Below are 24,385 nucleotides of genomic sequence, written 5' to 3' on the forward strand. Positions count from 1 at the left end.
CAGGTATTTACTAGGGGCTTCTTTTGTCCACATACTGGCAAACCTCAGAGCGTTCTCTGCATTCTTGTGACATTCTGAACTTAATATTTGTAGACCTTAGAACGAGCTGCGGGCCTGATAGAGTCTGCTGAGTGCATCTCAGAGCCGGTTGTAATTTCTGTCCATAGATTTTGTTGCTTGCGTGGAGGAGATGCAGCATTGCGTCCCGAGGGCTTTTTCCAAGAGAGGCAATTAGGCCTGAACAGTTACCTCATATCAAATCAATCAGTAATAGAATAATCCAAAACTGGGCTGAATCTGTGCTGTGCATGCAGTGATCATAGAGCTTTCCAAAGTTCAAGCAGCTTTGAGATGGGTGCTTTCGTGAATACAAAAGTACGTTAAAGTGCCTATGAGAGTTATAACTGCTTCCTTTAATTTTGTGTGCAAACAGTTTTCTCTTAGACTCACAATTAATTGGAATTTTGCCACAATAAAGAGCTTGGACGTCGAATTGATGAAAGTGTTTCCCTCAGTGTGGACCTTTTATGATGGAGGCGTTTGGAAGCTGTGGGAAATGACATCACAGAATTGATTTCCAAGTATATTACAAGTCTATTATGAAATTACTTGAATGAAAGGAGAATATAAAGGTTAGTTATCTACATAATTTTTATTCATTTGTACCAGTTTTATGTTGTAGGGCGAGTAATGGGAAGTTCTGTGGGGACTTGAGCCAACCTTTCGGGCAGGTGACCCTCCTCTGGTCTCTCACCGCTTTCTCTCCCCTGTGCCGCTCCCCCAGCCCCCTGACAGCATGGGGTGTCTCCCTCTAGGACTGCTGCCAGGCCTTCACCCCATCCCCTGAGGCCCCTCTTGTGAGTGAATCCCTCCTGCCTCTGTCCTCCTTCTTTGCCTCGGGACTACCCTTCCAGCGCTTGCCACGTTGAGTGATGACTCTCCTTCTCTGATCTCTCCTCCCCACTGGACTGTGAATTACATGATCCCTCTCCCCGCATTTGTGTCTGTTTTTATCTCTGAATCCCTTTGTCTGGCACCTGTCTGTCATCCTTCTGCGTTTGCCAGCACAGCCCAGGCTCCGTGGTCCACACTCAGGGAGAGGAGTCGCCTGAGTGGGAGGGACCCCGAGCCCCTTCCTCCGCAGCCCCCGTCCTGGAGACCCCTGTGAATGTACAGCAGGGCCTTTAGAGGGCTGGGGAGCGAAGGAGACATTTTCCGAGTATACACACCGAACACCCACTGCTCTTAACACATCTCTAGGTAATTTTTGGGAACCTTAAGCAAGTGAGTGGTGGGGAAGGCAGATACCCGAGGTCTGCTGAGGTTGGGGCCCTCACGTCTTACATATGCTTCTGATGCTGGAAACTACGGAGTGGCCTGTGCTAAGTAATTACTGTGACAGCAGTAATCAGTCAGCAGGTTGAGTAAGGGAGCTGACCCTCCAAGCCTCACGGAGCTGCCCATGATGTCCTGAGGAACCCACTGGGCTTCCTCCCGTGGCCCGCTGGGTCCCGGGCCCAGAGCCTGGCTCTGGCCACTGTGCTGTCTGAATCGCCCTCCAGGGACTTGGGATCTGCCCAGGGCTCCCTTGCACCCGGTCCTACCAGCACTCAGGATTGCCATCCTTCTTAAGTTTGGTCATTAGTGGGTGTGTAGTGCAGACTTCTTGTGATTTTCATTTGCATTTTCCAATGACTACTGAATTGAATTTCTTTTTAATATTAGGTTGTAAGTGTTCTTTATGTATTAGGAATGGAACACCGCTATCAGAATAAAGTCTGTGACTTTTATTCTTTCACTATGGCCTTTGAAAAGCAAAAGTTTTGAGTCTTGACGAAGCTCAGTCTACCACAATATGATTTTACGGTTCATGCTTTTTGTGTGCTGCTTAAAAATATTTTCCCAATCCAAAACCATAAAGATTTTTGTCCTGTATTTTTTACGTGGTTTATGGTTTTATCTCTTACATTTAGACCGCCGGTTTCCTTCAGTTAATTTTTGTATGTGTCTGAGGTAAGGGTTAATGTTCCTTATTTTTCATATGGGTATCTGATTCTTATAAAAGACCCTTCGTTTTCCATTGAATTATTCTGGCATTTTTGTCCAATACTTACATCACGTGGGCTTAGTTTTGGACTATCTATTCTGTTCCATTGATCACTGTGGCTATTCTCTGGCCAGTATCACACTGTGTTCATTTCTGTAGTTTTATAGTGAATCTTCAAATCGGGGGGTGTAAATTCTGTAATGTTGCTCTTTTTCAAAATTGTTTTGGTTAATTAACATTCTTTTCATTTCATATGACTTTTAGAATCAGCTTGTCAATTTCCAGAGAAACAAAGTCCTGCTGAGATGTTGCATAACATCTATCGAGCAATTTGGGCACGACTGACGTCTTCACTAAGGTACTGATTTTTCTGATCCGTGGGCACGGTACGTCTCTCCATTTATGTAGGTCTTCATTACTTTCTCTCAGCATTGTCTTGAGGTTTTAAGTGTACACATCGGAGCATGTGTACATGTATCTATAGTATTTTTGATGCTAATGTAAATGCAATGCTTAATATTGCAACTGTTCTTTGATAGTACATAAAATATAACCGATATGTGTACACTGATCTTGTATGCTGGAAACATGCCACACTCATATATTCTTCTACTAGATTTTTTGTGGATTATTTAAGATTTTCTACATCGATGATCGTGTTCTCTACAAATAAAGGCAATTTTACTTCTTCTTTTCCAACCTGTATGCCTTTTTAAATCAGCATTGGGCACGTTCCCTCCAACACAGGGAACAAAGAGAGGTCCCTGCTTTTGCCCCCTTCCAGCGTGATGCTGAAGAGCGGTGGCGAGAGCGGACCCTCGCTTTGCTTCCTGTGTCGGAGGGAAGGTGCCCATTGTTCCGCATCGCACGTGCTGTTTGCTGTAGCTTTCTCACAGATGTCCTCCATTAGATTAGGAAGCGGTCATCTATTCTACATTTCCTGAGCGTGTTGTCGTCCGTGGGTTGTTGAGTTTTTACTGCTCACCCACACCTCCCCCTGCCGGAAGTGGCGCCAGCATCTGTTAGTCGAGCTGCTCGTCACAGAAAACGCAGGCGAAGCTGGGATGCCTGTCTCTGAGGAAAACAGATGACTCACAGCTCATCCCGGACCTTGAGAGTGTTTGCATTCTCTGCGGTGCTCTGAGCAGGAAGCATCAGTGCAGCACAGAAGGGTCCACCATCATGTCCCCACCCTCCCTCGCTGTGAGTTATTGTCAAAGTTCCGTAGCATTTTAAGTCTCCGTTTTTATCAAGTTGACTACACTACTGGCTTTGGTCACTTTGAACTGACTTCCTCACTAAAGCCTACAAATGACTTACTTAATTGTCCGGTGCTGTCTCTATAGCCTCACTCAGAGGTTCTTGTTTTGTTTTGTTTTTTCACTGTGGTCAGAGCTTCACAGCTTCACATTTTATTTTCAGTAGAACAGTCTTTTCATTTATTACTTCCTTTTGTGTGAGAATATACTTTCTTTGGTGTCTCTATTATTTAGAGACTCAGCATTTTTCTCTTGAAACACTGTTGATCAAGCGCCGTAAGCTGAGACGTGTTAGACATACGTGGTGACGGTTAGCAGCGCACCCTTAATATTCCTCCTGGTCCTGTGGGGAGACCACCCTTCTCAGCCCTTCGCGTCAAGGCAGGACCATATCACCGGGTCCTGGCTAGCGGGACGCAGGCAGAAGTGAGAGGGGCTGCCCCGGCCTGGCCACACCGCTGATGTCTGCGTGGTCCCCTTCGAGCGGCTGGGCAGGGGGTGGGGTACACATTTCTGGAGGCTGGGGCTCCGCGGTAAATCCTTGGAGGACAGACACTGCTTAGAGCGTCCTGGTCAGGGGCACCTTGTGTGGACACTGAGTGAGTGGAAGATCTTCACTGCTCTACAGCGTTGGAGCTTGGGGTCGCATGTTACACATCGCCTACCCTGAGCAATGCATACCATCCAGCAAAGCGGGGCAGCCAGTCCCCCGACTGGAACGGGGTGCACTCAATCTTTAATGCTTCAAACGAACATAGCTATTTTATGTGCATCTTCCAGTTGCATTTGCTGAAGAATGAATGATTTATAATCTTGACATACCGTCTCCAGGAAGAGCAAGTGTTGCCCCAAAGCTATTTGGCTTTTTTTCTCTTACTATGAAGCAACAGACCCCAAGTGAGATTTACAAAGATTTCCCGTTAAGTTAATTAAAAATAAAGTACTGTGTTGAGTATTCCCAACCCTTAAATGTCTTAAAAAACTGTAAATATTATTCTCTCCATTGTATGCGCTTACTTTGAATTGTCTTACGCTCATGCTGTCATTAGTTTATATTGTAAATCCCAGTGCGCTGTCAGTTCAAGCTTCCTCTCCAATGATTCATTCGTCATCTCATAAATGGGAGAATGTTTCTAGTTTATAAATGTGTGTTTCTTTGTGGCCAACTTCTTGCAGATCTGACTAGATCGTCCTGCTCTTCGTGGGAGAGCTCCATGGGAGGGGGCCGGGCTCCTCTGTTCCCTGCTCGTGGGCTTGTGCCTTTTGTGTCACTGTTACCCTCAGATCGGGGTTTCTGCGAAGAAATGATTTCAACCTACTCGTCCTTTTTTTCAGGGCTAGTTCAGTCAAAACCAGAGAATTTAATCCCCAACTCCGCTTAACCAGGCACACGTTTAAGGGCAATGCCCATGACACTCTGGAAGCAGAGAAACGAATACAGGGTCACATCCTCTCCCGCACATCTCAGAATACTGCTCTTAGGGCACGCATGTGACTGTCCTACAAACAGGAGAGCACATGGCCTTGAGAGCCTGCCCTGGAATACACGTTGTCACTTAAACAACAGCAACAAAAACTCATTCTAATAATAACTCACGGTGGGACAGTTGTTTCTCTCAGTGACTTGTGAGAGCTGTTGCTACTTTTCTTTGTCCCTCTCGATGCTCTGAGGTGTCACACCTGAGCATGTAGCCTCGCCTATTACTTCAGACAGAAAATAGAGGTCATCCTTCACGAACTTTCTACATTTTCACGTCTTCCCCAGCTACCGTCAGGGAGTCCACCTACCCTTCCTTCCTGTGTCAGCAGAGGAAGTGTTTTCTCTCGGACAAGAAGAAGAATCTTTATAACGTTTCCAAAAAGCACACCAAATTCCCTTCAGTTTTTTTAGCTTAAACTCACGTGTCCTTTTCAATGACATCCTTGAAACTTTGGAAATAGGTTTTCTATTTTTTTCGTCCCCATTGTTTCTGGGCATCTGCCTACCTTGAACCGTATTGTATTCTGCGAGGTGATATCACATCCTGTGCTGAAGAGGGATCCAGTTAAACAATAAAGAGTCCCAGCTAGAGCTTCAGTTATAATGACATCATTCGACATGTCAGAATTTGGTTCGAGTTTGTAGATAATTAGTTTCCTACAATCTTCTGGCTGTTCGTCATCACTTTTTAGAGCTCGGTGGATTTCAGCCTCAAGATGAGAAGAACCTTCACTTTCTCTTTTACATCCCACAGTGGGTTTTACACCGAGTAGAAATAGCACAGTTTGCTACACTCGGAGGGTTAGAGCCGACGGATTCTTTCCTTTAATAAGATTTTACACATTTGAATTTACTTTGTTCAGGGAGCGCTTAGGAGGAATCAAATACATCCTTCTTCTCCTTCTTCTCCCCCTTCTCCTTCTCCTCCTCCTCCTTCTTCTTGGTTCATCCCTGGTGAAATCAGTTCCTGATTGAGGTCAGGTTCTGCTGCTGGCAGATCTCTTATAGCTCGCCTAACTGTTTGGGACTCACTGTAGGCAAAGGGCTCACGGGACCAAGCCTGCTGTTGATTCTGCTCCTTTCCCCAACGTCTCCAGCATTCGCCTATCAACTGACTCCATGTCAGTGAAATGTCACGATTGTTGTACCTTTTTGGATTCCCCTGAAACAGAAACGTTCAGTTCAGACCTGGGAACCTATGAAACGAAGTGTGACTAACACTGGTCTTAGAGCGTGCGGTTAATGAGACCACTGTCTTAGGAGAGACAGGCTAAATCCCCGGCTAAGCAGCGTTGTCTTATAATCACCGTGGCACTGATGGATTGGTTTTCTGGGGAAGGCAATGCTGCATCTGAGAAGCCGGCTTTGTGGCCGGGAGTGTGGATGCTGCTGGGATTAGGGATGGGGTGGGACCAGCAGGAACTTGGGAGAGGAGAGGAGACGTCAATCTCAGTAGAAAGAGAGCGATTCAGGTTGTCTCCTTGCGGTGGATGGAGGGCTGTTCTCAGGGATCGGCCGAGCTCTGGCGCATTCATTTCTCATTCAGTCTGAGGACTGAGGTGTGGCCTCTCTTCGGTGGTCGGAGAACCTTGCATTTAAACAAAAGTGAGCCAGTTTGCAGAGCCTTGCACATTGATTCAATTCTGCAGTGTTTCTTCTTGTTCTGGAAATCAAGTTCTTAGAAGTCTCTGTTTCAAAGTCTTGTTTCAGTCGTGGATGTGTATCATTACGTGTGTGTGTCCACATAATCTGGTAATAGTTGGTCAAGTCAGTCCTTATTTAGATTTAAAAATGGTTCATTTCCCCACTTCCTTTCTATGAGTAAAGCTCTGGGTCATGGAGAAATGCAGTGCAGGGAAGGGACTCGGAAACGCTCTTGGTGATGCCAGGGTCCTGGTCCCGACTTTGCGGAAGGTCTGGTGTGAGGCTTTGCTGCGCAAACAATGCCAGCTCTAGTAGGAGAACTGTGAGTTTCGTATAAACAAATATATTTTGAGGCACTTTCGGAGTTATTCTCTTAAGAGTTGCTGAAAAATTGCTCTTTGATGAGAACCGCAAAGGGCAGTCTCCGCTCCCACCAGAGGGGTGTCCTCTCCAGCTGGCCCTGGGCGCCCTCACCGTCTCCCTCTCACGACAGGGCCCCGGCTTTCCTTCCAAGTGGGTGGTGGGTTGAACCCGGCTGGTCCCCCGTTCCCCTGCCACCTCTGACTTGCCGGGTCATCTCTGGGACAGAACTGCTTGGATGCGGGCCCTGGTCCTTCTCCTCTGAGGCCGCAGACTTCTGAGCCTGCTGGGTCTTTGTGAGGCATCGCACAGATGTGTTTACATTTACAGCAGCGTTGGAAAGAGAGAAACTGTGAAACAGTCCAAATGTTGCCTCTAAGATGGTCACGAAATGCCTAGGTTTATTTTTCTCCTTGGCTCACTCAGAGAAACGCAGATTTCCCCCAACCCGTGTGCCCTGAGCTGGGGCTCGGTGCCTCCTTTGTCTGGCCCAGGTCACAGCCACGTTCCTACAGCCCCTGGATCCCAGTCTGCTTCATAGTCATTACTTTATTCCCTCCTCAGCGGTACCCTCGGAAGCATTTCCTGATCTTCTGGGGGGAGAAGCCCATGGTCAGAATAATGCACAAACCAGCCAATCAGAGGCAGGGCTGGACCTGAGCCAGGACTGCTCTGCATCCGTTACCCTGTCCCCGGGGCCACAGCTCTGTCATCCCGACTTCCTGCCGGACGCAAGGTCGGAGGCTCGCGTCCCCTCTGCTGACCTCAGCTGGCCCCTGTGTGGTGTGGACCCATCAGCCACTCCTTCACGGCTCAGCTGAGCCTGGGAGGCCTCCCAGAAAGTGGTGCATGCACAGCCCCCGTCTCTCCTCTTTACTCCTTTTCTGGGACGGAGAGTCTTCCTATTGCCCGGACCCAGCTCTGTGGGGATGGAGGGGAATTCACACGGAGGGTCTCAAGTCTGAAGGGTCCCAGCTCTGCGGGGACAGAGGGGAATTCACGTGGAGGGTCTCAGTCTCTGAAGGGTCCCATGGAGCAGAGCCGCCCGCGGCTGGGAGCTCACCTCGGATCCAAGGGAAACCACCGTGTCTGTTTTAACCCGGCGGGTTGTTTCTGGGTCTCTGCCAGCTCAGCGTGCGGGTGGTGCTCTAAGACCTGCAGGAGACCAGCCACGAGTCACACGTGCACCGTGTGAGAGCCTGACGGGCACCAGGGGTCAGGGGAGAGGCCTCCCGGGAAAAGAGGCCCCAGGGAACAGGAAAGGCATCTGGAGGACACTGCAGAGAGGGGCAGCGGCGGCCGAGGCCCAGGCCTGTGGGGAGCGCTGCCCCGGGGCCGTGGGTGACAGCAGGGCTGAGCCAGCTGTGCCCACGTCACCATGGCTGAGAGCCACAGCCAGCTGCCAGCTCCCGGGTCTGCGTTTGGTGATCTGGGCTCAGCTCAGCTCAGCATCCTCCCTCGTTTGGAAGAGCTGGAATGGGCACCGCTGCCCCCAGGCCGTGGCCCGACCCCCAGCCCCGGCCACCCTGTCACAGCAGGTCCGCGACAGCACAGACCCGGAGGAGAAGTGGCACCTCTTTCCGGGGGACTTGGCCCTGCGGGGAGGGAGGAGACAGGCTGGTGGCTTCCAGGGACCCCGCGGGATGTGGTCCCGTGGGGCTCGGCCACGCACGTTAGGAAACCCCCGAGGGCGAGGGGAGATAGGCGGCCTGGGTGACTCTTACATACAGGGCGCTGGGCGGCTGCCCTCCCCCAGGGCCGTGTCCAGGGCTGAGACCCTTTCGGCCGCGTCCCGTGGTGCAGACCCGCTCGCCGGGCGGGAGACTGATTCCCGCGCCGCCCTGTGACCCCCTGGGACCGTGTGGCCGCAGGAGCCGTGAGGTCACACCGTCGCCCTGGGGACACGATCACTTCCTCCCTCTGTGGGCTGGTGCGGAGAGAGGAACTGCTGAAAATAACCGGGAGGGAGGTCACCGAGGGAGAGCCGGCAGGCGGTCCCTGTGCTTTTACTAATGTGGACTTTCTCGGGCTTGAGGAAGTACTTTGTCTCAAAAATAGCTGGTGCTTTTCCAGGAGGAGCCTTGGAGCAGAGCGGTCCCCTGGGCCTGTGAGGCATCGCTCTTGCGGCCGGGCTGCCTCGGTCCTGCCCTGCGCTGCCCAGATATTTGTGCCTGGGGCAGGGGACAGGGACCAGCAGGAAGGGAGAGCCCTTCCTCTCCTGGAGGTGGAATCAAGGGTGCTGAGCATCTGGAAACACAGCCGAGGGCCTGGACAAGTCGGTTAAGGGTAAAGATTTCCTGAGAACAAATTCTGAGCTTGACTAATCGGAGTTTGCCAGCACTTATAACCAGGGAAGCGTGTTTTGACAGGTAGAAGCCTGGAGGTGGAGGGTAGGCACCAGAAAGGTGGCAGGAAACATCTACATCTTGCTTTCAAGAACAAGCTACGGTTATTCAATACTGACCGTGTGCCAGACAGCACTCTTGGCATTTTATCTGTTTTGCAGCATCCGACCTCAGGTGAGCCCTGGGCGGTAGGTTGTTTTCCCCTCTGAGCTGCACTGGAGGAAGCTGAGGCCCAGAGAGGCGTGGTTGCCTCACGCTGGGGGCAAAGGGTGAGCTTCACCTCACAGGGGCTTTGTGTCCTTTCCAAGTGCACTGGTGGCTGTTCCTGTGCCACCTGTGCGTGTGTGCACCTGTGCGTGTGTGCACGTGGATGCGTGTGTGTGTGCATGATGCACACCTGTGTCATGTTTGTGATGGGCGTGCGTATGCCGGCATGACTGCAGCCACAGTCTCACTGGCCTACCCATCCCCAGGGGCCACTTGTTCTCTGATGCTGGTGCCTCGTGTGTCACTTGCCATTTCTTACTGGCCTGTGGTCTCTGGAAAGCCTTTCCCCTGGAAGACGGATGTGGTGGGTGGTGCCTTCTGGGTAGAGAATGCTGTTTCCACAGGACGCACTGTGGAGTGTTTCCAGCGTAGGAGCTCGCAATGCAGCCCGGGTCCTGCTCCGAGGCTGCTCTGTAGAGGCTTTGACTTCTCGGCCGAGGACAGATTTAGTTTATGCTATTATATGCCTTGTCAAGCGGACTTCTTCCTGCCAGAGAAGTTCAAGGCGAAGACCAGAATCTGAAAAGTAAACATCTATTTGTGAGGGTACATGAGCACACTTGATTACTTTGTATAGTTGATCACATTTTATATGATGTTTTAGACTCGACCTCACTTCGTGGCAAGGAATCCTCTTTTCTCAAAAAGATCAAAAATTCATTGGTGTTTATAGCAAAACCTCATCGAGTCAGGCTGCCCCATGTCACACATCCTACGCAGTTACAATTTAAGTTTCTAAAGATATGAAGAATTATTTGCTTAAAATGTATAACACACCCAAGGCTTGGGGCTACCTCGACGTGTTTCTGTGTTCAGTTATGCGTTACGTGCAAATCTATGTGCTAATTACAGCACAGACTTAGTTCTTCACTAATATCCTCCAACCTTTTAATGGTTCAGATTACTACGTGTGCAATTCCTGAAAAGATCTGACAGGAAAGCACTTTAAAGTTTATTATAATCCAAAATGTTTGTGTTTTGTATCTTACCCCTGCCTGTGGCCTCATCGGTGCCCTTCATATGTCTGCTTTGGAATGCTTATCAGATTCTATGTTAATTGTTTTCTTCTTACCTGCTTTCTCATAAACACGGTGACTCTGTCAGTTATTCAAAAGGCTTAGAACAGCCCCTCCAGATGCTGGGGGACTCAGGGATCCTGCATCTTCTTGGCCCCTGACAGTTGCTCAGACTTGGCTATTCATCCCGCCTGGAGGTGTAATTTGGTGCTTCTATTTTCCAGAATAGATTTTATACAATCAATTCTTCTATACAATTAATTCTTCTATAAAGGTTTGGTAGCATTCCTCAGGGAAACTATCTGTGCCTGAAGATTAACTTTTGGGGATGCTTTTAGTTACAAATTGGATTTTCTTAATAGTTAAGGAATAGTTTCCTTAAAAAGCTACTCAAATTCCATATGTCATAATGGGTAAGTTGTGGTCGTTTGTGCTTTTCAAGGAATCAGTCCACTCATCTAAGTTGTCACATTTATGTGTGTAGACTTGTTCATGTTACTCCCTTATTATCATTTTCATGTCTGCAGGATCTGTAGTAACATCCCCATTTCACGCCTGATTGGTAATTTGTGACCTCTCTCTCTCTCTTTTATTTTTTGTAAGTCTTATAGGAGGTTTGTCAGGGTTGTTGATTTTTTAAAAAAACAAAACTTCTTATTTCATGGGTGTGCTCTATTGTTTTCATGCTTCTAATTTCATTGGTTTCTGTCATTTTCCTTCCATTCGCTTTGTTTACTTTGCCAGGTTCTCGAGGTGGAAGCTTAGATCATTGACTTGGAAATTTCCCTCTTTTCTGAGGTAAGCATTTAGTGCTATGAATGTCCCTCCCAGCGCTGCTTTAGCCACATCCCACACATTTTATTATGTGGCATTTTCATGCAGTTCAATGGACATTTTATTTGTCCTGAGATTTCCTCTTTGACCCGTGGACTATTTAAAAGTTCATTGGTTAGTTTCCAAGTGTTTGGAGGTTATTTTCCATTTTGGATTTCTAGTTTGGCTCCATTGTGGGCAGCCAGCATTCTGTATGATTTTAATTCTGTTAGATTTGTTGATTTTGTTTTCTGACCAAGATATGGTCTCTCTTGATGTGTTGACTAGATCCTGTTGGTTGATGGTGCTGCTGAGTACTTCCGTATTCTTGGTGGTTTTCTGAATAGCTGTTCCATCAAGTGCAGAGAGAGGCATGTTGAAGTCTCCAAATACTGTGGTGGGTTTGCTCTTTCAGTTCTATCAGGTTTGTTTAAAAAATTATGCAGTCCTGTTGTTTGGTGCATACACATTTGGGATTGCTGTGTCTTCTTGGAGGCCTGACCCTTTTTATTGTACTGCACTGTTCCTCTCTGTCACTGGTCATTTTCTTTGCTCCGACATCTCCATTAGCTGATATGAATATAGCTTTTGAGAGCTCCTTTCTTTTGATTAATGTTTGCATGATACATCTTTTCCTATATAGTTTCTTGAAGGCAATATATAGTTGTGTCACAATTTTCAATCCACTGGGCCAGTCTTTGTCTCTTAAGTGCTGTATTTACATCATTTTACTTAATGTAATTATTAATTGTTATGGTTTAAACCTACCGTTTCATTTTTCTTTTCTACTTACGTATATTTTTTCTTTTCTCTGTGTCTTTTTTTCTGGCTTTCTCTGGGTTAGTTGAACACATTTTGGAGTTCCATTTTGATTTATCTCAGTGTTTTTAAATGTATCGCTTTCTGTAAGTTGTTGTTATTGTTGTTTTAATCCCTGTCTACTGGTGTCAGTATTTTCCAGTTTGAATAAAGTTTGGAAACTTTACCTCCCTTTATATCCCATTTATAACCTTGTTTAAAATACAATTGTATTGTATATTTTCTCTACATATTTTTAGAGGCACATCAGAAAGTGTTACAACTTTTTGTTTTAACCATCAAGGGTAATTTAGAAAACTCAGTAGGAGAAGGATCTGTATTGTCTAGATACATATTTTTACTCTTTGCATTGTTCTCATTTCCTGCCCTTCCAAGTTTCCCTCTTTCAGAAATTCCTTTCTGTCTAGAGAACTTCACTTAGCTATTCTGTTGGGTTAGTTCTGCTAGCAGCAATTTTTTTTCTTCATCTGAGAAAGTCTTTGAATTCCCTTCATTCTTGAAGGGTATTTTATGAGTATAGGAATCTAGGTTGATAGTTCTTTTACATCTTAAAAAATACTGTGGACTCTAATTTCTGGAGAGAACTTCACTCTCATTCAAATTGTTTTTCCCCTAGAGAAAAAGTGTTCTTTCTCCTGCTATTTTCAAGATTTTTTTCTTTGCCTTCACATTTTAGTAATGTGAATATGATGTTTCTTGGAATGGATGTCTTAGGGCTTATCCTGTTTGGGATTTTCTCAGCTTCTTGAATCTGTAGGATTATGTCTTTTGCCAAATTTGGAGATTTTGGAGTCATTATTTCATTGAATAGTTTTCCAGACACTTTCTTCCCCCTTTCTTTCAGGGACTCATGCCATGAATGTGAGAATTTTCTTTTAAATCTGCCTACAGTTCCCTGTGACTTTGTTCATCTTTTTCTTTTCTTTTTTCTACTTTTTATGGTATTGTTCAGATTGGGTAATTTCTGTTGTCTACTGTCCAGTTAATGGATTCTTCCTTTGTCCTCATGTTGTTGAGTCCATGTACTGAGTTTAAAATTTTTTTTCAGTTATTGTATTTTTCTATTTTAAATTTCCCTTTTGTTTTACTTTGTATCTTCTATTTGCTAAGACTTTCTGTTCTTTCATTTGTTTCCAGTGTGTTTGTACTTGCTCATTGAAGCACATTTATGGTGGCTGCTTAAAAATCTTTGTCAGATAATTCTAACATCTTGGCATGTTGGTGTTGGTGTCTGTTGACTGTCTTACTTTTTATTCAGGTTGAAATTTTCTTGATTCTTGGTATAATGAGTGATTTTCAACTGAAATTTGGACATTTTTGGTATTATGTTATGAGATCTGAATTTTATTTAAACCTTCCATTTTAGCTGCATCACTCCTCCGCATCACTCCAGCAGGGGGAAGGGGCCTCTGCCTGGGTCCTGCCAGATGAGGTTAGAAGTTCAGGGTCCCCCCTTGGCCTTCACTGGCACCTTCACTGGCACCAAGGGAGGAAAGGCTCCTTGTACAGCTGGTTAAATGTGGGAGTCTGGCTCCCACTAGGCCTCCAGTGACACCAGCCTGGCCCGGATGCTGAGGGTGCCTTGTTACTGCTCCCCACTTGGCTACACTGGCATCACCCCACTGGGGAGTGGGGGGGTCTTCATACCCCCATTCAGGATGCAATTCCCAGCCCACTCATTACTTGGCCTTTTGTGACACACCCTGGCAAAGTGTCCAGGGCATCTCATTACACTTGGATGGAACGGGGAGCAGGCCCCTCCCTGTGCCTTTGCTGGTGGGGTTGGGGCCACAGTTTTCCTCTGGCATTTGGCAAGAATGGAGCACTTGTTGTCTAGACACTTTCCTTATTGACAGGCTGCCCCTTTTCCAGCCCCTTGGCTGGAGATGGCAGGCTTTTCTTGGGGCTTTTCTGGTTTGTGCCTGTTCACACTTCTGGGTGGCCGGTTCTTCAGCTCCGGGGCTGGGATGCAAGGCAAAAAGGAAACCCATGGAATTCGCCACCGTTTCCTTTGGGTCCTGAGTTCTTGAGCGGCGCACCTTCTCCGCTCTACCTTTAGGTTTGTGTTGTATATGCTGTTTATTTTTATATGTACTTAGCAGGAAGAAAAGGGAAAAACATGTCTATTACATCTTTCTGGAAGCAGAAGTCCAATGGAAGGCTGCTAGATTTTTAGTTTCTATTTTTAAAAGTTTACAAGCATCTTACTTATAGAAAGATTTTAGGACTCAGTATATTTGTGCGGTTCTCATAAAATGGCAACTCTCTTTTTCACACTCATATTTCCTCTGTGCATATATTTAATATCATGCTATGTAATGCATATAGTATTATATTACATAATGTATTACTCTATATGTATTACATAAATTTAATGTATTATATACATTATAATACATAATATATAATTATAATATGTTATACATTAATTATATAATACATAGCTGTATTACTTTATATAATTCTATATGTATTTTATGTACTATATACGCCATTACATGTATTTACATTATTGTGTATTATATATAGCAAACTGAGTCACCAATAAGCAAGTTTTGAGTCCTCCTTTGCCCGAGCTAGGAGCTGGGTGTCACAGAGCATGAGAGGCCATTTGTTTGCCGGGAGACTGTAACAATTGTCACAGACGTGTGTTTTCTCGCAGTTCTGGAGGCGGGAGTCTGAGATAAAGGGTTGGCAGCGCAGGTTTCTCCTGGGTTCGTGGCCGGCTGTGTCCTCCTGCATCTTCACACGTCTCCCTCTGTGTGTCTGGGTCTGAATCTCGTCTTCTTACAAGGACACGGTTCATGTTGTGTCAGGACCCACCCCAGTGACCTCACTCTACCTTAATCATCTCTTTAAAGGCCTGTCTCCAAGTCATCCCCTTTGAGGTCCTGGGGTCAGGACTTCAGCACTGAGTGTCCAGGGCACCCCCTTCGGCCCCTGATGGGAGCCTGGGACACAGACAGCACAGGGAAGGCCGCAGCCTAGCCCGCCCACTGCTCCTGACTTGGACGCGGCGGCCAGGCCCGGGCTGCAGACAGGCTCCTGGCGGAGGTGGCCGTCAGGGCCGGGGCTCGAGGGAGGCCGGGCCGGCGTCACGAAGGGGCGAATTCCAGGCTGGAAGGGGCCTCTGCTTTCACTTGGTTCCACTTCCTGCTCCAAACAAACCACAACTTCTAACCTCCAGAGAAGGGAGCCAAGCCCCCAGGGGGTGTTCCCCCTACGGCGAAGGCTTCTGGAGTCCTTGCCTGTCCGGCAGCGCTCACGAGTGTGTTTCATGAAAGAATGATGGCTTCTTTTCACAGATTTTTAAGGAAATCGATTCTTACATTTTAATGAAAGAGAAAACAAATGATATGGTAATTTCAATAGACCTTCGTGTTAAGAATTCACATATCCTGGAGATATATTCTTGGTTGGTTTTTTTAATTGTTGTTTTTTATACTTAACATATGCTCTGAGATTTACCAATTGAATTTTCTTTGACCTCAAAAACCCACGTAAACCAAGACTCCGAGCACGAACTGCTTTTCTTCCTCCCCACTTCAAACAAATACACATCTTCTGTTGAATTCCAACAGCCCAGTGGATTCTCCGAGCAGCAGTTGGTAGGAAAAAAAGAGCGGCATGAAAGCCTCCTACCAGACATGTTTAGCAAATGCTTTCTTATTTTAATTTCATTATGATTTATTGAAGCGTTCAAAGTTTGTCCTGGCGATGGGTCCCAGCCACCCCAGCCCAGGAGATAGGTGTCCTTGCTGACTCCCCCTGCATTTGGCAACCTGGTCGTGGCTCAGTTTTACTGCCCACCCCGCCCCCACCAAGGAAATAAGAGCACTGTGTATTCTAGGAAAAAAACACTCCTTTCAGAGTCTCCTCCTCCTGTGGCCTGTGCAGCGCGGGTGCTCTCGGGGGCCGGGAACAGAGTGGCCTTCTGTGGGCCACCAGCCGCAGACTGGCTGTCTGCGTGGGGAGTTCCTGCTGCTCCGGCCCAGCTGCCAGGCCCCTCCTGCTTGGCTGGGGAGCTGAACTGGCAACTCGGGAGTCCAGAGCAGGAAGAAAGGGGCTTTCACTCCCTCCCCGATTGGACACACAGCTCGGCCTCTGGACGCGTGCTTCCCTGCCGGCTCTCCGAGCAGCAACGGAGCAGCAGGCCTTCCTCCTGAACCAGCTGCCTGGGGAAGCAGAACCCAGAGGCGGGGCCGTGGCTGGGGGACTGTGCGCGTGCCTCCCCCTTGCTGGGGGTTCTGGGCACCGGTGGGGTCTTGTTCATGTTCGGGGATGCATGGATGCAGGGATGCAGGGATGCAGGGATGCAGGCCTGTGGGGATAGGGAGATACAAGGATGCGGGCATGTGGGCCCTGAACGAGGCCCTGCTCCATCTCTATGCCTGGGGCTGGGGATGAAGCCCCGCCAGCCCCTCTGCAGATGCTCAGCTCTGGGACTTGACCTCAACCCCGATGGCTGTGACTCTGAGCTGCCACTGGTGCTTAGCTGGCAGCTCCCCGGATTCTAAGGAACTGGTGGGACCTGCATCAGAGCCTTCCTCGCTCCTTAGAAGCGTCAAGGCCCCCAGGCCCTGACCCAGCAGGAGCTGCCTCTCACTGGTGCTGGGGAAGCCTCGGGAAGGGCATGTCTTGAAAGCTCCAGGTGTGGTTCTGGAAGCATTTATTTGGTGAATTCTGGTGTTCCGTGTGGCTCTGATACACGGGTGACTGGGAAGGAAAAGGCCAGAAGAGGAATACTGAGTCCAGCCTTGCATCTTCCTACTTGTGATGACACCGGAGCCCCACGGGGTGTGACCTTCATTCCCACGGGACCCTCTCTGTCTGGACCTGAGGCCGGAGGAGGAACCAGAGGCAGGACCCTCAGCATGAAGGCTGAGCACCTTCACGGCTCAGCTAACAGTGCTCCCCAAGGAGTCTTTATCCTGCCAGCCTGAGAGACCTAAATTCCAAAATTCTCTGCAGAGCCTGACACCTTGAGTGTCGAAAACACCTTTGTTAAATTGAGTTCTTCCCCTAATCTCGTTCACGCACGCTCTGGGGAGGCACCCACGTCACATGTGCTGGATGTTTCTCTTACCTGCATGTGGAGATGAGGTTGTGTCTTGGGCAGGAGCCTCGTTGTTGGATGTGAATAAGCACATATGATGTTCACTGGTCAAATTTTAGTAGGAAAGAGAGTCATTTATACCTGCCCTTGAATGCCCAGGCAAAAATAAAAGAGGAAGAAAAGGTGGCCCTGACCAGGCATGTTACCTGTGAGGCCCGCTGATACGGGGGGACCCCAGACCTAGGGCATCTTGGCTCAAGTGTTTCACTTATTTATTCATTTTCTCTTTGTTTATTTGCATATTGCTTATGTGACTTGTTTGTTTAGGGGAGCTGGGCTGAGCTAATAATGAATTTGAATCATTTATTTAGGATAGATTGGTTGAATTATTAGCTTATTTACATGATGCCTCTCTGCTTCACTCAGAAAATCGGGAATTCATTCTGAGACTCGGAAAATATTAAGTCTTTACTTCTCAGAAATGCTGTGATTCTTGTTTGCAAAAGAACGAACTAAACCAGACAATCAAAAAGCAAAACCAAAACCTGCCCTGACTGTGACCAGAGGAGAAGGGTGGAGAGAGGAGGAGGCACTTTTGCTTTCAGGATAAATTAGACGCACTTTTCCTGTTCCTCCCACAAAGTACAGCTGAAATCGATGGGCTTTAAATGTCTAATATGTGAAGGGAGACTGAAAGTTGGAGACAGGTGGGTGGACAGGTAGGGACTTGGCATCAAGTCTTGAGAGCATCAAGGAGCAGGGACCCCTGGTTTCCCTTCTCCTCATATCCCAGACCTGGGGCAGAATAATCCAGAACCTGAGATGCAGATGAGGATCAGGGATGAGAGCCTTGCAGAACAGAGAGCTTTTAGAGGACAACCACTGATTCCGCCCACACCCACACACACCAGCAAATGCTGAGAAGGGAGTCTAGTTGGAGGGGCCAGTTCTGAGTCATCAGAGTCCCAGGAGGACTGGGAAGCAGGGCAGGATGGAGGAGAAACAGTGAAAATGTGAAAATACAGTGTGTTTTCCTTCTCTTATTGAGTTCTCCAAATTGTATTTGATGGTCTAAGCAAAAGTTATAAAACTTCTGCACGTGGCATTAAATGTGAGAAGAAGAAATATTTAAGATGATTATATTTTTAGTGAGGGAGGAAAGGGGATATAAAAATGATGTGACCTTTTTACACGTCACTCAAAAGTAAAACATCTACCCCGGGAGACTGTGGGAATTTCTATACGCCCACCACTGAAGGGCATACAAAGGGATACACTCCCATTGGAATTCTAAAATTAGGTTTAAGTGACCTACAGGAAGGCAGGAAAGGGAAAAAAAAGAAAAGAAAAACAGAATAAACTGAAAGAAATAAAATAACAGGCTTAAGGCTTAACAATTCAATAATTGCATTAAATTTAAATGATCTAAGTGCATGAATTAAAAGAGATTGACACAGTGATTTTTTTTTTTTTTTTTTGCGGTACGCGGGCCTCTCACTGTCGTGGCCTCTCCCGTCGCGGAGCACAGGCTCCGGACGCGCAGGCTCAGCGGCCACGGCTCGCGGGCCCAGCCGCTCCGCGGCACGTGGGATCCTCCCGGACCGGGGCACGAAGCCGCGTCCCCTGCATCGGCAGGCGGACTCTCAGCCGCTGCGCCACCAGGGAAGCCCGACACAGTGATTTTTAAATGATCTAATTATATAATCCCTGCAAGAAACTCATTTCAAATGGGTGATATAGGTAAATTGAAAGAAAAAGATGTATCATGCAAACATTAATCAAAAGGAGCTATCAAAGCTATATTCATATCAGTTAATGGAGATGTCAGAGCAAAGAAAATGACCAGTGACAGAGAGAGATAGTGCACTATGATAAAAGGGTCGGGCCACCAAGAAGACACAGCAATTCCAAATGTGTATGCACCAAACAACAGAGCTGCATAATTTTTTAAACAAACTTGATAGAACTGAAGGGGAAACAACAACCCCACAACTGTATTTGGAGACTTCAACATGCCTCTCTCCGCACTTGATGGAACAGCTATTCAGAAAACCACCAAGAATACGGAAGTACTCAGCAGCACCATCAACCAACAGGATCTAGTCAACACATCAAGAGAGACCATATCTTGGTCAGAAAACAAAATCAACAGATCTAACAGAATTAAAATCATACAGAATGCTTGCTGCCCACAATGGAGCCAAACTAGAAATCCAAAATGGGGGATATCTCCAAACACTTGGAAGCTAACCAGTGTACTTTCAAATAGTCCACGGGTCAAAGAGGAAGTCTCAGGAGAAACAAAATGTCCATTGAACTGAATGAAAATGCCACATAGTAAAATGTGTGGGATGTGGCTAAAGCAGCGCTGGGAGGGACATTCATAGCACGAAATGCTTACCTCAGAAAAGAGGGAAATTTCCAAGTCAATGATCTAAGCTTCCACCTCGAGAACCTGGCAAAGTAAACAAAGCGAATGGAAGGAAAATGACAGAAACCAATGAAATTAGAAGCACGAAAACAATAAAGAAAACCCATGAAACGAGAAGGCTTTTCTTTGAAAAGATCAACAATCCTGACAAACCTCTAATAAGTCTTACCAAAAAAAAAAGAGAGAGAGAGAGGGCACAAATTACCAATATCAGGCATGAAATGGGGATGTTACTACAGATCCTGCAGACATCAGGATGATAATAAGGGAGTAACATGGACAAGTCTACACACATAAATGTGACAGCTTAGATGAATGGACTGATGCCTTGAAAACCACAAACGACCACAACTTACCCCTTATGACATATGGAATTTGAGTAGCCTTTCAACTATTAAAGAAACCCAATTTCTAACTAAAAGCATCCCCAAAAGGTAATCTTTAGGCATAAATAGTTTCCCTGAGGAATGCTACCAAACCTTTAGAGAAGAATTAACATTAATTGTCTAAACTCTATTCTGGAAAATAGAGGAGGAAAGAATTCTTCCCAATTCATCATACTTAAATCAAAACCAGACAAAACAGTACAACAAAAGAAAACTACAGACCCATATCCTTCATGGATACAGACTGAAAAATCCTTAACAAGACTGTAGTAAATAAAATCAGAATTATATAAAATGAATTATACACCATAACATAGTGGACAGGCAGAGCTGGTTCAGTATTCAAAAATAGATCTGGATTATACACCATACTAACAGGCTAAAGAAGAAAAATCACGTGATATATTAGTTGATATATTTAGAAAAAGTGGTGGTTTTGTGCTTTGGTTTTCCAAGATGTTGCATTGGAGGGACTGCCTAAAGGTGCACGAGAACCTCCACGTTATTCCTCAGAACTGCATGTGAATCGACACTTACTTCAAAATAAATATTGGCATTTAGTCAAAGACTGGTATTCTGATCAGTGCCAGTCCTTCAAACTCTGCTTTCTGGAGAAGCTCGGACTCATGTGTCCGGTGCAGGTACCTTGGCCGCGGGGACAGTGTGTGTTTTCTGAGTCATTAGGGAGCTTTTGCGTGCAAGTTAACCCTTGATTCAACCCTCATACGATGAGAGTTCCAGAGGTCAGCTGCACTGACACTGCAGATGTACCAATATCCAGGCTGTTTCCTTCTCCCTGATCATTCTCAGCGTCCGTGTGACAACGTTCATCCTGAGCTGTCAGGTCCGGAGGGAGTCAAGGGCTGGTGCACCCTCCCAGTGTCTTTCTCTTAGGAGACAAACTCCTGTTTCCAGAAGCTGCCCCCGACCTGCACCCAGTGGCCGCTACGGGGTCACGAGCCCTTGCCGGATTAGGCCAGCGGCCGTGTGCAGGAGGGTGGATGTCAGAAGTGCCTCCTGGGTAGGCCAAGGAGGAGTTTGACGAGACGGGGGCCTTCCCCGGCCATGGCCCCGGTGCACACTAAGTGCCTTGCCTTTGGGCCTGCAGCAGTTTCGTGGGTGAGCAGGTGGACCGCCCAGTTTAGGCAGGAGAGTGAGTGCCACCGTGGGTAATGCAACAGCCTCCTGGGGCCAGTGAGTGCAGAGCTGGGGTCTGAAGAGAATTTAGAAGCAGAACCGTCTTTTCTTTCAAAAGCCTCACTTTTGACAGGGGTTATTTTGTGGATCTGCACTGTCCAAGTAGCTGTTTTATTATATTAATTAGTTTGTTTGTTACTTATCATTTAACGGAAGGTAAGGCTTTCAGCCAGTGGGACTACTTGCTCTGGTGTTGGGATGGCGTTCAGATGCCTGGCCAGGTCCTGGGCTGCTCAGCTGTTCAGAACCCAGGTTTGTGCTCTGGCCCGTGAGTAGCCTGGCAGCACGGACACGGGACCAGGAGTCTGGCTGGGGCTACCTGCCCTGCAGAATCTCCATTTCCCTCTTGGTCTTTGAGATTTGTGGGCAGGGCCCTGACCACCCACGGATTCCCACACAGAAGTCCCTTTGTGGGCAAATAGCTAGTTATTTATAACTGTGGTCACAGATTTCTCAAAGAAGAATGCCAAGCTGTAGGACCCCTGTCTGGAAGAGAGAAAGAAAACTGGGAAGCATGGGAAACGTGGTGAAAACCGTTTCCTTACACTGCATGTTAAGCAGAATATTGCATTTTATTCCACCTGTATCCCAAGCATTGCCTGTCTTAGAGATCCCCGAGGAGCTGCTGGTCGGTTGGTTTGTGCATGGTATGCAGTAGGCACTCAATAAGTGTTTGCCAGGCAGCTTGGGGGTGGGCCTGGCGTTCTTCTTATGGCACCTAGTCATTATGGGGACTCAGAAGTGCAGACACTGCAGACTAACCATCAATTAAAAGCAGCAAAACCCAAAGTTAACCCAGTTTTCTCTTATTATGCTCTTCAAAGCAGTTCTGGTTTGGCATCAGCATCTCTTATGGGAAAGGGTTTGGATGAAATCGTATTTTATCTGTAATTCTCCCCCATCTTAGGTTTGCAGGCAGGGCCCCCAGTCCCTGTGGGTCTCTGCCAGCCTAGCCTAAATAGGGCCTATTGTAGGTTTAAGACATGCATCAGAGCTTCAAATACAAGAGGAGCGGGAGAGACGCTTCTAAATTCTCATCAGTGTCTAAATGCATTTCAGTTTTTAAAAATAAATATAATGTGCGTGTGCATGCGTATGTGTGTGTGTGAGCTTGTGCGTGCACCTGAGGAAGGGGCGGAAGGGACAGCCCCGAGACTTTCTGTCATTGGATCAGTCACCATTCCGTGTACCTGGTGATTAAACTATCACAGCACGACCCGTAGGGCGAACGCTCACATCAACTTCACAGCGATTTCTTTCTGAAAGTTTTCATACAAGGAAAAGTTGTTAAGGCTGAGCCAGGTTGCCCGGCATATTATGTATTTCTTCAGTTTTATTTATTTGTTTTGAATTTCATAGCTCCAGGGACCTCAGGCATTGGGCTAATTCCTAAGAAGGCCCAGTGTGTTTCTCTGAGGGTTATTTCGTGGTGGGAGAAGGTTCTTAATAAATGGCGCACCCCGTGAAGTGTCTGTGTTGTTGGTGGGCATTGAATAGTATTTTCACCCTCCTCAGAACTTGTTTCTCGTTTCAAAGCTGCAGGTCAGGCGATGTGCCTGATTCTCTCATCTTTTCACTCGTCTCCCTGCTTCTCAGGTAACACACAGGGGCCTTTGTCTTTGTCCTGTTGGTTCTTATCAGCACCTTAATTATTTAAATGAGAAACAGCAGTGTGATCTGGAAGGGACTTGTCAGGGTGCAATTCTTAGGCAAACCAAGGAAGGACAAACACTTCAGGATCCTGGCCTAAGACTAATTTTACACAAAGAAATGTTTCTAGTCAAAGAATAGAAAAGGTATGTGTATGTGTTTTCGAAGACACGCGATTGTTTTTAAGATTTGAAAATAATTTTTAATCTATAAAAGGACAGTGGTTCCGTTTTACAAATACAGCGTGTGGGCAGCATGATGTCATGTGACTTGCAGAAGGTCAAGCATGCACCAGCCCTGAGGGGGCGGCGGCTGGGTCTGTGCCCACCTGCACCTGCCAGGACCCTGACTTCCTCAGGTTTGCTACCCTCTGTGTAGAATACCGAGTCCCTGATTTTGTCCTAAGAGCTGTCACTTCTACCGTAGGGACGTTTATTGAAAAGGCCCACATTGCACCCGGAGCGCAGCCTGGGCTTCAGATGCCACCTGAGCCCAGGTGACCGGCGTCCGTCCACAGCCCGCCCCGTCCACCCAGTACCTGGGGATCTGTGCCGCCAGTGGCTCCCCACTGCCTGTGTTCCGCCTGCTTTTCTGCTGCGACACACAGAGCCCTCTGCCATTGGGAAGGCTGAGCTGCTGTGGACGGTTCCCCGCCTGAGTCCTCAGCTGCAGAACAGGGGAGCTGCTCATCCCTGCTCCTCAGACTTGGGGTCACTCACGGAGTGACCAGCACAGGACCTGGAGCCCAGTGAGTGACTGACACGCAGCCCATCGCACCTGGAGGCCCTCAGCTCACCTCGCAAAGAAATGCTTCAGGCGGTGACATTCCATTCCAGAGATACTGCAATTCAAGTTCTAAACGTTTTCAAACTTCTCAGCATCCGTAGCCTCTTTATTGCCAAACAAAAACATTACACACGGAAAAGTATGAAATTGAAAGACCATAGCCAATAAAAATGACAATTTGTATGTCATTATTCGATAGTTTCGAAAGATGCTATCATTTTAACAGTGTTTAAAAATATCTTTCTATATACAGAGAACTCAATTTTTCTAGAGGTTTTAAAAGGACCCATAACTACAGTTTCTTCCTTATGTGGCTTCGTCAGTTACGTTTTGGTCAACTTATAGATGATGTTTTTCAAGTTATCATAGATTCTTAAAATTGTTTCTTCTCTTGTATGTATGTCAGAAGTTTAGCAAAATAATGCATATTCAAGTTTGTGTGTGTGTGAATTTGTATAAAAATGCCAGGAAGGAGACATCTGTGTGTGTGTGCGCCCTTTTGAATTGTAAAGATGTCACATGAGCTTAAACCTCAAACTAACTCAACAGGTGTTATAACTTTTGGATTATTCAGAACTCTGACTGCATTTGTAAGCCGTCCGATCCATCGTTATACTCATTACAACATCCCAGTAGAAGCTTTAATAAGCTCTGTATAACCTGACTCATTTCTTTCTTAAGGGCTATGCAGCGAATCGAAACCATCCTACAAACTCATTTTGACGAGGTTTGAATTTTGTATACATTTTCAATAATATTAAGCCGTGACTTCTTTGCACATTAAAAAAGTGTTTTAAAAACTTGTTACACACCCCAGGCAGATACCCTG

General features: G+C 46.8%; 1 long non-coding RNA gene across 1 annotated transcript; it reads left to right on the forward strand.

Annotated features, from left to right (window-relative positions):
• The first annotated feature begins 522 nt into the window (after window positions 1-522).
• LOC116742483 lies at window positions 523-23,337 on the forward strand. The gene is made up of 3 exons (XR_004346471.1): window positions 523-632; window positions 2,312-2,405; window positions 23,197-23,337. It is a non-coding gene; the product is annotated as an uncharacterized LOC116742483 (long non-coding RNA).
• Window positions 23,338-24,385: the final 1,048 nt, after the last annotated feature.

Source organism: Phocoena sinus, chromosome 17 (genome assembly GCF_008692025.1).
Source record: "Phocoena sinus isolate mPhoSin1 chromosome 17, mPhoSin1.pri, whole genome shotgun sequence".
Lineage (NCBI taxonomy): Eukaryota > Metazoa > Chordata > Mammalia > Artiodactyla > Phocoenidae > Phocoena > Phocoena sinus.